The following is an 11,428-nucleotide window of genomic DNA, read 5'->3' on the forward strand; positions in this document are numbered from 1 at the left end:
CACCTGACAGCTCATTTCTGGTTAAATCAAATGTTCTTTACCGAAWGAAGGAGTCTWKGGTAAAAAGCTGGCAGAKGGCTACTAAACAGATATTGAGAGATCGGCCCTAAGTRTTTTTATTGAGTATATAGTAGATTTACTAGAGTTATCACAAGTCATTACGGCACTGAGGAAATTACAAAGTGAAGTTACATTTCTGTCGAAGGTTGATCTTAAGCCGGGTTGAAATAGAATTGCTTCAACTAACCCAGCTTCCAAAGGAGGCAATCTCAATATGCCATATATAGTACTTCACACTTTGGCTAAATTATTAGTCCCAAAACGTGTAATCACGTGCTATGTTTGAAAACCGCCGAACGTTTTGTTAAAATGGAGTACAATCTCTAAACTAATTGTTCAGATCGCATCACATTTGATACATTATAAACCACGTTCTCACTGTTGAATTTCAATATGTCTGAGTGAGTCAGACGCTCTTTTATAAGACTTCAAAATCCCGCATTTCTTGAGTTTCGTTCGTTAGTCTTCACTTTCTAACAGGTTTTTCAATAAAACAAAAACGGTTTGGGATATCAATGAAATTTCTGTGAAAATACATTCGTTGCCAATATGTATGGATCTCGATTTATTTTGCATGTTCACCATGGGCACGCTTGTAGAAATCCAGACGCTGAATCAAATTTTGTCGGCTTTCAAGCATAAATCTATACTGCTGCAATTTCACGTTCGATATTCATACGAAGTTTATCAATCGTCGTTGGCTTGTTGGTATAGACCATAGACTTGACGAAGTCTCATAAAAAATAGTCTAATTACGTCAAATCGCAAGCCCAAGGCGGCCAATTGATTCCGCCATTGCGTGAGATAACACGTGGGTTGTAGCGCCGTCCTGTTGGAACCACATATTGTCCCAGTCCATATCATTCAATTTAGGCAACAAATATTCGGTTGTCATTGAACGATAGCGATTTMAGTTCACAGTAACGAGGCGGTCTTGATCATTGCGGAAGAACTACGGCCCAATAACACTGCGRCGGTAATATTTTCGGGATGCAATGGTGACCAATAAGGCATATTTTACTTATTGACGAAGCTATTCAACCAGAAAAGAGCCTCATCGCTGAAGATGATATTTTGATGAAAATTGGGATCACTTTCAAGTAGTTGCTCAGCCCATTTCACGAACATACGATGATTCTGGTGGTCAAGCGGTTTCCGTTCTTACGTCAATTTGATCCTTTTAAAGTTATTAAAGATAAATGTGAAAAGAGCGGGAAAAATATGACGTAGTTTGCTGTCCCTATCGGTCCATTTTTTAGCGTCCCTATTGAAAACCCCGTTATTTCAACTCAATCAAAACTATTATTCGAGGCAATAAATAACCTACTACCCTTTTTGAATTTTACTGAAAGCATATTTATATGGATAGCAAATATTCTGGACAATTATGATTGCCTATAGTAGAAGTAGAAGTACTTTTTCTCAATCAAATTTTCGCTGGATATATTTTTAGCAATAGTTCTTGTCCCCATGGTATTTGTGGATTTGCGAGTTATTATAATTATCATGACTACTGCAGATTAAAACCTCTGTCGAGAGTGGAGGTAATTTGTAGAAATGGAAATATAACGCGCCAGTATAATGGGCTTAGAAACTTAGCTTTGCAATTCATTAATTTTAGAGCCACTAATCGTTTTTTCTACTTTGACACGCGCAGCCTTGGCGAATCCAATAGTTAAATATTCACATAATGTGAAACTATAATGCGTTTGAATACTGTTACTTTTAATTAAATTCGTTGCGTTTTGCCTTTAAATATTTATTTTAGTGAAAAAATTTAATTTTTTTCTCAATGATACCGTTTGTCAATTTTGTGGCCATTAGATTGCTCATTCATTTGCGAATTCSGCTTTAATTCAGATTGCCTCCATTCACAAAATGGCAGTTGAATTAAATTTTTTGCCAATTAAATATATAAAATCACACTATTTTTAACCCAGCTAATATATGCCTACTGACATAAATTAACACATATTAATTTCGTGAATGCGATAAAAAATATTCCACCGTTTTGCGGTTTGTTTGTTCAGAAATCGAGCCAATATTGTCAGTCAACATTTAAATAATTKTTGTTGTAATCAAGTGCTAATTTATAACGGACTTCGCTGCGCAGTGATTAGCACTTGTAAATCTCGTAATTTACATAAATTTTGGGCACATGTACTTATCGCTCTAAAGCAATTGTGTAGAAATTATAAAAAACGCATTAAATAGAAATTATTTTGACATTTTTGTTTACGCAATAAAAACCAAGTTTGCTTTGGTACAATTAGTTGTTAGAATGTTCAACTTATGGCGAACGAACTATGGGTCATTCGTCATCACATAGTGTCTTCGTAAAATTCGATCAGTAATCGTAATTTATTGGGACTAGAAACCATTCTTTCGTCGAACAATTTTTAAAAGTAATGAAAAAGTTACTCATCGTAATTTGAGTTCCATTACTCTTGACAAAATATATTTTGTTTATGAGYCTCATAAATACATCATATATGTACATATGTACATTTGGATGGGTAAAAAAATCAAAAAGTTTTTTTACCCGAACTTAGCACTTTCTTATTTGTTATTTGATAAAGTACTTTAACGAAATTTGAAATGGACTTCTGTACAAGACATCGCTAAAATCTCCAAACACAATCTTGAAATCAGGCCTCTGTAGCATATAGCTGCYGTACAAAGTGACCAMTCAAAATCAAGATAAGAATATTTTTATACGCTTTTATGGCATAAAAATGCAGCTGACAAGAATATTACAACCGCAGTGCAGACAGAGTCCACGGGTTTTTTTCTTCTTGTATAAAAATGGGGTGCTAGTAATATCTAAATCGATATACTAGAAGAAATATATTGTTTCTTCTTAAATGAAAACTCATCAAATTTCAACGCAGGCAACAACAAAAAAAGTAGTACCATAAGGAGTCCAAAACACCCTACTTCCTACTTTATATATATATAGTAGTGCTGGCATATCGGGCACGTGTTGAACGTGCTCGCTGGTTCACTTCCGAAAGTATTCTGTGCTTGTATTCATTAGTGACACCCATGCCTTGCTGGCCTAAAAATGCTCGCTTCTTGCACAAACACACAAAACTACCTTACCCCGACAATCGTTAAAAGCTGTTTAGTATTCAAACGGTTGTGCGTACCCCCAACCCTCCTACGAGCTGGTGCTAACATACTCGTCACACTCGCAAGTATGTGAGGCTATGGTGGYATGTGTGCGGGGGTGTGCGATCGCTTTGTTGCCTACTATCGTTTGTTACCAGGCGGTTGTCGGCCACAAAGCAGACACTTCTAATTGAAAGGCAACCAACACCACCGAAGCACGCGCGAAATTCAACAAACACAAAGCCCCTGCTCTGAAAGGCATGACGTTCGCGGTTTGTTGAGAAGAATAATGCTAAATTAATTTCGATGGGAGTGGATGAGTTCATTTTAGGGCTAATCAGGAGCCTTGTATAATTCACTTTATGTACAACTGGTTTCCACATATGTGAGTGCAAATATGTTAGATGTTGGTAATTAGAGGAAATTCGTGTTAACGGTTGGATTGTGGCGCACTGGCAAATGATTAACGGTGTTTCCTTGAAACACGTTTTCCGAGGCAAGTTTAAATGCGAGAATGGGCACTGTATACTTCAATATTATAGAAAGTGTGATGGACTATGACCGCACTATATATACTTGTCCAGTTAAAAAATAGCTACGTAATCTACTTTTCGAATATCTATCTGAACAATTGGGAATCCTCGCACGCTTTGAGCAAACTCACGCGGTATTTCCGCTGCTAACATACCTTCAGGAAAAATGAAGGTGCGTAGAAGCCGCTAAAAGAGAGGTGCAGTGGGTTTCTTTATCAATGTGTTCCAACACTATCAACATCAGTTTTAGGCTTTCTGGCTTCTGTAGCATTTTTCAAACCATTGTTGCTGCCATTAAGGTAACGGCAGATCTCTACATCTACAGAGAGTCCAGAGAAATGGCCCCACACTCTCTCTCTTCATCGCCAAAGCGGTGATATTAGGCTTGAGCTCACTAACCGTTAAGGCTAGTTAAGGAAAACAGAAAATCGCTGGAGCTTGAATACAAAAGGTTTGCTCTGCCGCAAGGGCATGCTGCCCTAAAGTGTTCTAAGGTTGTTTGCTTTCTGTAAGGCTTTCTTAGAGGTAGAGGTTCTAATAGGTCATTGGCCTTTTTATTCCAACTTTAAGAAAGCTTTGGAAAATATGATTTTCAATCATATCTCTCTAGAAACTGAAAACGCCATGTTTGATTTTCGTCCGAAATTGCCTTCTAAAATTTGTAGCTTATAAATGAGCCTTCGACAAAGATAGTAGCCTKGAGCTCGCTTGGCTTGAGCTCCTTGAACTCGCTAACTGCATGTTGAGGTCTGATGAAAGGCTGTCTGCATTCCAAATCGAGTTATTTCATGATTAGAATGATTTGGGTAGCTGACACCAGCGTTATTGTAGAAAACTGAAAGCTGATGACCTTACTAGATAAGAGGTCTAGCAATGTCCACAAGTTAAACTGGGCACTATCCTATCTAAATCCCTTGTGGCAAGATTGAACATCCTACGGATTTCTACGCTTTCATCACGGTCCACTTTTTAATGGTTGTAGGAACTCTAACTGYCAGTGTCTGACTAAGATTCATACGGTAAGACTGGATGCCAACTGCATCAGGATAGCTGATAGTCATCTATATAAGTTTTTTCGTGTGGCTCAGAGAGAAACTCCCTGCCTGCTAAGTAAATCCAACATTCCTAACTAAAAGTAACGAAAAGCCGTTCAGAAAACATTAAATTTTATGCTATCGGCAATGATGCCTGCAAATTACGCCCAGTCATGCGATCTGCCGTCGGCGAAAATGAGTTCGATTCGGAGTACAAGTTTCGTGTGTTCGCATATTTACCGTTTTATTGCCAGACATTTCGTCACCACGTCAACTTGCGCGTTCAAGGTCTCAGCACTTAGCCAATTCGCAAGCACAGSCGAAGGCAGGCGTGGACACGCCGCAACTGGTGCTTTAAGATTGCAGTGCTGGAACTAGCTTCGTTGCGCCGGCCTTGTTCAACGCCTATAATTTTACCTTATATTTGGTAATCGGCTTGTCGACTATGTCGGAAACCTTTGAGCACTGACGCACTGACGCCTGGCTAGCAAGTTGTTGCAATAAAAAGCATATCTATTGTTGTTATTGTTGTTATTGTTGTCGGCGTCTTTGCTGGCAATGCGAAATTCTAAATTGTCTACACCTGTGCATGCGCTCCTTTTAGCCAGTTCTAACGGTTTTGTGACAAACACTATTTCATACGCACATTTCCTATGTGTAAGTATATACAAATTCAYACATAYACACACACATATATTATATAAATACGGGATGGCGTCAGTTGGCGGCGCTGTGTGCGTCTCGTGGCGCAGTGCGTCAGGTCCTAATGAACGAAGTTAGTTTGTTAGCAACGTACTAGCACACACACACACTCACATATATATAGTGAACAATAAATATAAATTTGTTTGCGCTGCTTCTTGTTTGTGTTCGTGCCAATATGTATTTGTGTATTTGTATGTGTGTGTGTGTGTGAGCTCGCATTTCAAGGTGCGCCAAAGTAACAAATATGTCAGGAAAATTAATGACAATAACAACATTGGAAACAACACACCGGCCTGAATGCCAACCTCAACAAATACTTAGCTGGGCGTGTATGTGTATATGCCTCTGTTTTTGTGCATATATGTATTTGTATAATAATACCGTGGCTTTTTATATGCACAGACTTGCCCTCTTCGTAAATATAMAWACGYATWTGTATATATGTAAGTATAAATACAGCCATACAAACTGCAAACATACCCGCATATAAACATATAAACATAAATAGGTATGTAAAAACATGTGTTCATATAGTACAAGGATAGCTGAGCGAGTCAGTTACTTTTTCTTTAGGCTTCGACGTTGCAACCAGCAAAAAATGGATAAAACAACAGAATTGTTACGATATGGGTGTCAAAATTAAGAAAGTTAGAAATAAATTTTAAAAGTGTTTCACTCTTTAAAAAAAATTACCGTTATTTAATTCATTATGAAAGCAGTGTGATTTCTGTGACGTAAAWGAATTGTTTGGWGTTGCCACMTTTTTGAAATTTTATAKTCAATCAAATAAAAATAAAAARACAGTGTTAAGGTTTTACCCAATTTTTCGTGGAAAACTTCGGAATTTTTTATAAAAAAAAAGAGTTGCCACCTTTTTACAAAAATTATGCGACAATTTGATTCGATATGAAGCAATACGATTTGCATTTTATAAATAAACTTTTTAGGGTTGCCACCTCTCTGAAATTTTCAATTCAAAGAAATAACATTATTGCTGTATTTGGAGAGTAAAAAATATAAATATAAACCAATTTTWATATTTATAATAATTTATACCATTTTTTGTGGAAAAGCTCAAAGTTATTGCTGAAAATCAAGTGAAGTGTTTTTTTTTTATAGCTTTATATTGTATAGACGCCTAGCCTAGCGAAGACAATTGTTTTTTTTTTATAATATTTCAATCAAATGCGTTATTTCTCCTTTTCCATAAGCCCCTTCTAATTATTATACGATTTTCTGATCAACCTCAAATCACTGATTTGACTATTCTCGTGCTCTTTTTTTTTTTTTTAATTTTCAAAGAATTTACCTTTTGCTAAAGACGAAGGTGAATAACCAAAGTGCGAGTAGTCTCAAAAATTAAAATGAAATATACGTAAGTATCTTAAGACCTCCCCAAAAGGCCACAAAGTGTTCCAAATATACACTGAGTTATCATTCCATTCTCGTAGTTAGTAGGTATAAGAAAAATATSGAGTGCGTTGTAACCTCAAAGCATTCTTTCAATGTTTTTTTAGTGTAATGAATTGTTTACCTTTTGTGCCGCCGCTTATGAGACAGAAGGAGAGAAACATTATCTAAATGGGTTCATTAGAGTGATTGGGTTGGTGAATTGAAACTTTACACTGCAAGTGTTTGCGAAAGCGAATGACAGTTAAAGGAAACAAATCAGACATTGAAAAACGATCGTTCCCTAAGTACGCTCACAACACCGTTAAATAGGCCCCCGAAGAATTCAAATGTAGGCCACACAAAAGGCATATGCAAAAGGCGTGCGTAAAAATATTATAAACCGATGCGCTGGCAAGTTGAGGTCGACTTTAAAACGGTACCTTGCGTAACTGAGATGACATGTTGGATAAACAATGTTTCATTACAGTTGTGTGAAAAGATCGGAACTCAGGCTGAAATTTGTATATGACACCAGCTTAGAATAACTTCATTCGGCTTAATCGATACATATTTTCTTAAAAGCTGACTCTCATTTCACTGTTTATTTTCACTGTTTAACTTAAAGTATACTCACTAACATATTTCATCTAATCTTTCGAAGAGGGTGGAATGGATCAGATAAGTTGTCAACGAGGTCATCCAACGGTAGGCACAGGAAAYGCRCTGTTTCGACGAGGTCAGACCATAGGGTGAGGTGTGTCAGATGTGTACGGTTAGCAGGGTATGTAAAGAGATGATAAGTGTCATGCCGGGACGGGTGCACGCTGGATATACRTATATTTGATATGTCAGGTTCGATTCTGGATAAGTAGGCATTTAATTTGCTACAGTATCCAGAMCGAAGCTGAGCAAAGATCACACTCGATTCTCGAGGAAACTCGAGCTCGTCGCCTGTAATGGGCGGTGGTTTGACTCCAAGGACGCCATTCACTGAGACGGACCACTGTGGAGAGGGCTTCACTGTGAATGGCGGTCAGTGCATATCTTAAGTTTGTTGCGTCCGAAGTCTGATCGGCGTATTGCTTATRTCGTCGACGTAGTTGACGAAGGACCTCCTGATGCTACTGGTCGGCCCAACCGCTACAAGCAGCGGACGGCAGGGATGATTTCTACGAATGCAYCTCAACAAATACTGCTTAGAGAGGAGTCCAGTATACTCCTTAACGGGGAGCCTCACTGAGCAGGTGTTCGATGAAAGTGATCAAGAGGTATCCTGTTATAGTCCGGAGTGCAGTGTTTTGACATGTCTCAGGGTTCCTTGTCTGCGTTTCACGCAAAAGTATTGGTGCGACCGTAGTTAATGACCGATTGCCTTGTGTGTTGCCAACAACGTTTCTTGGCATTTTTCCCATCTGATGTCGGCTAGCCAGTTGAGGATTTGAGGGGTGAAGGAGCACAGGCTGTSGAATGTCACACCCAAARTGTTAGGGCTATTAACAGTCGGAATTTTAACGCCAACGACTGCAATAGGAATGGTCCTGGAACTTTGCAAGTACTCAAGTACTCAACTGTCTTTTCTATTGACTCAGGCGAGAGCTGGTATCTGCATTTGCTAATAAATCAACGGTTAACGGCAAAGTAATTCATGAGAACACTCTCAGTACTATGCATTGTTCCTTGTCCCGAATTCGACAAAGTTTCAGCTCCTTTTCCTATGTAAACTAAATTTATGTTATTRGTAACCCCTTCACCTTAAAACAATYCCGAACAACTTTTTTGCCATTAGATTCAATTGGATTATCATCGCATGTTATACAGCAAATGAAGAATAATGTAATCGAATGCAATAAAAGATAATTCTGCAAAGTAAATCTTCACTTCTTCCACAATTGCAATTTCTTTTCAATGAATTTCCCGAGCATACGTCCTGCTCATCCAATTCAATTTAATAAATTAGTATTTTAGTCTTAAACTAGGGCAATAGCACAAMTCAATTGTGAGAAGGCAGTCTGCTATGCCAGTTGTTGGTGGTTTGGTGGTTGAGGTATAGTTGTAGGTGTGGTATTTACATTGTGGTGCATGTGGTATGTAGGGCTACTCCCTGCCAAGGCTGGGCTAATCATCTTCATGCCAGCACTGGGACACACAAGCGCACAAAGAATGTGTCTGCTATGTCCTTGGAGAGTGTGTGCCTGTGTGCGGACTACAGCCGCTGGCTCTTTGCAGCTTCCTGCCGTCGTCTAATGTTTCTCCCAACCAGCATGGCAGCTGCGGCTGTTGTTTCGTACACCCCGCCGCCGCTGCACTCCGCTGCAGTTCGCCATGCATGCGACGAGGAAGTCGCAACATTTCCGCCTGATTTGCATGGCKGCMTCTCGGTCCSCCTCGAACCGGTAGTTTGACAAGAACTTTATTATTCCTCAACTTAAAGAGTTTCTTCTTCAGTTTAACTGCAACAGCAGCAGCGTCGTCCTTGTCTGCTGTTTGCATGCACTTGCTTGGTGGTTATCCTAACTATGGTGGCCTTGTGCGTGCTGCTGTGGCAACGGCAAGAAGAGTGGCTCAATAGCCTGTAGCCTTTTTTGTATGTATTTGCACTAATGTTTCTTTTGCTTACTCTTGTTGTTGTTTTTGTTGTGCAGAAACCGACTATTGTTCGCAGCTCTTGTTGYTGTTGTTCCTTAGTTTGCATATTGTTAGATAATCCACTTAATGCATGCAGGCATATACATATACGGGTAATTGTGTGGTAAGCCCTGCAAGGAAATTTCAAAGAAGTGGAATAGGGGTTTCAAGTTCGAAACTGTTGAAGGAACCTGTAAAGGTACCATTTATAAAGAAGTCCCTAAAATATGCTAACGTTTGAAGAATGGGGTTTTAAGAAGCACTTTTTTATTATTGGCTTTACGAGCTCATTATGCTTTATGGAGTCTTTATGTGATGAWGGGCTCTAGAAAGGACCATATTTCGAAAGAAATTCGAGAACGTKTAATGGGCGGCGCTCWTCAGCTTGTGTGGTGCATTAAAGTCCACTCCAAAAATGGCACTTAACGCCATCCTGCACATACTACCTGAAAGATCGCCGGTTGCGAATGTTATTATGAGATTCATAGAGTCTGTGTTACCAAAAAAACACGGGTCTGAACACTCGTAAGTCCCTCACTCACTTTGACTTAATACCGGATCAAATGGATTATTGAGTCGGTAAACCATATACCGGCGAGGGAGGTGTGGGTGGGAAGAAGTCGTTGGAGAAGAGGGGCAGTAAACTTTTTCAAGGATGGGCCAATGCTTGGCTTCATGGATTCATTAACAGTGCGTTTAGTTCTGATCAAAGAGTTCCTAACCTCGCTATCAATAGCATCGAGTGTCTTTGTGTTAAGGCTGGAATGGGTGACATACCACAGCAAAGAAATCACAGAGAACTGTAACGCTGAGGGGAAATATTTTCCTGCAGGACACTTACATACCTACAAACTGAAAGAGCTTGAAGRAAAACGAACGACTAAATGTAAAACACGATAACGGACCGATCTGCTTTATGACACTGTTGTTGCTCTAATCGTATTTACCCTCTGCTCTACTAACTGCAATCGTTTTTGTCGTTGTTTATGGCTTTGTTGTCTTCAAATGCCGACGATGATGGCTGCTTGACGAAAAAGATGATCATTACGTGTGTGCYTTGCTTTCATTGTTGCTGCTGYTKTCTGTTGTTTGATGTTTGCGTAGAAGTACTCATGACACTCGGAGCGTTGCAAGCGGCCACCCTTTGCTGCATACACGAGTGCATCCGTCAACGAAGTCTAGTCAAGTGCATATATAAACAATGCGTTTGTGCCCACAGACAGGGTAATGTTAACCAGTGCGTTGCATGCAAAGACAAAAACAACACGCCGCACAAAARAAACATTTTCTGCTGAGCTTCTTTCTGGTGAAATGACGTTGTTTTCGCTTGTGCGCCGCAATGTATGCAAATATTTAAGAAATTACTTCGGAAGTCAGAGAGAAAATTTGCATAAAGCATTTTTAAACGTTCTTAAACGTTCTGGGAATTTTCTCGCTCACTCGGCATGCAGACTCTTAATTTTTCTGACAAACTGCTGGTCTATGTAGTTGACATTGGAAACAAAGTARTTTGGAATTTTCTAAGAAGTATTAGGAAAATGTAAGATATAAAAAAGTATTGTAATTCACAACTTCCCTGGTATGTGTTTTCATAAATAACGGTTAGTTCAGTACCATGCGTTTGYCTTACTTCGCATTAGTTCGAGTAAGCGGTGAAACGTACGAGAGATCTTGATATATACATACATATATAATTATATAATTTACATGTGTATATTGCAATTGTGCATCAAATCGGGGAAAATGATCAAAATTACTATGAAGTCAACAYTTACGAGCCCTTGACCTTGAAAATAAAAATTAATCACAATTTATGACAGTGATGTTTGGCTCGTGTGTAAGTAGTTAGTCTGATGAGCTAATAAGACAAGGTTTGCTTTTAGTAATACCAGATGAAGGTACGACTAGTGCTCTAAGAGGAGTAGTCCTGCTATAGCATGCCAGCACTTGACACAAATTCGAGCAGGC

General features: G+C 38.9%; 1 protein-coding gene across 1 annotated transcript in view; it reads left to right on the plus strand.

The window, feature by feature from the left end:
* LOC108970332 overlaps nucleotides 1-11,428 on the plus strand; it is a 125,162-nt gene that overhangs the window by 96,176 nt on the left and 17,558 nt on the right. The window lies entirely within an intron of this gene.

This window comes from Bactrocera latifrons, unplaced genomic scaffold, assembly GCF_001853355.1.
Source record: "Bactrocera latifrons isolate USDA-ARS-PBARC rearing strain unplaced genomic scaffold, ASM185335v1 scaffold_3, whole genome shotgun sequence".
NCBI lineage: Eukaryota > Metazoa > Arthropoda > Insecta > Diptera > Tephritidae > Bactrocera > Bactrocera latifrons.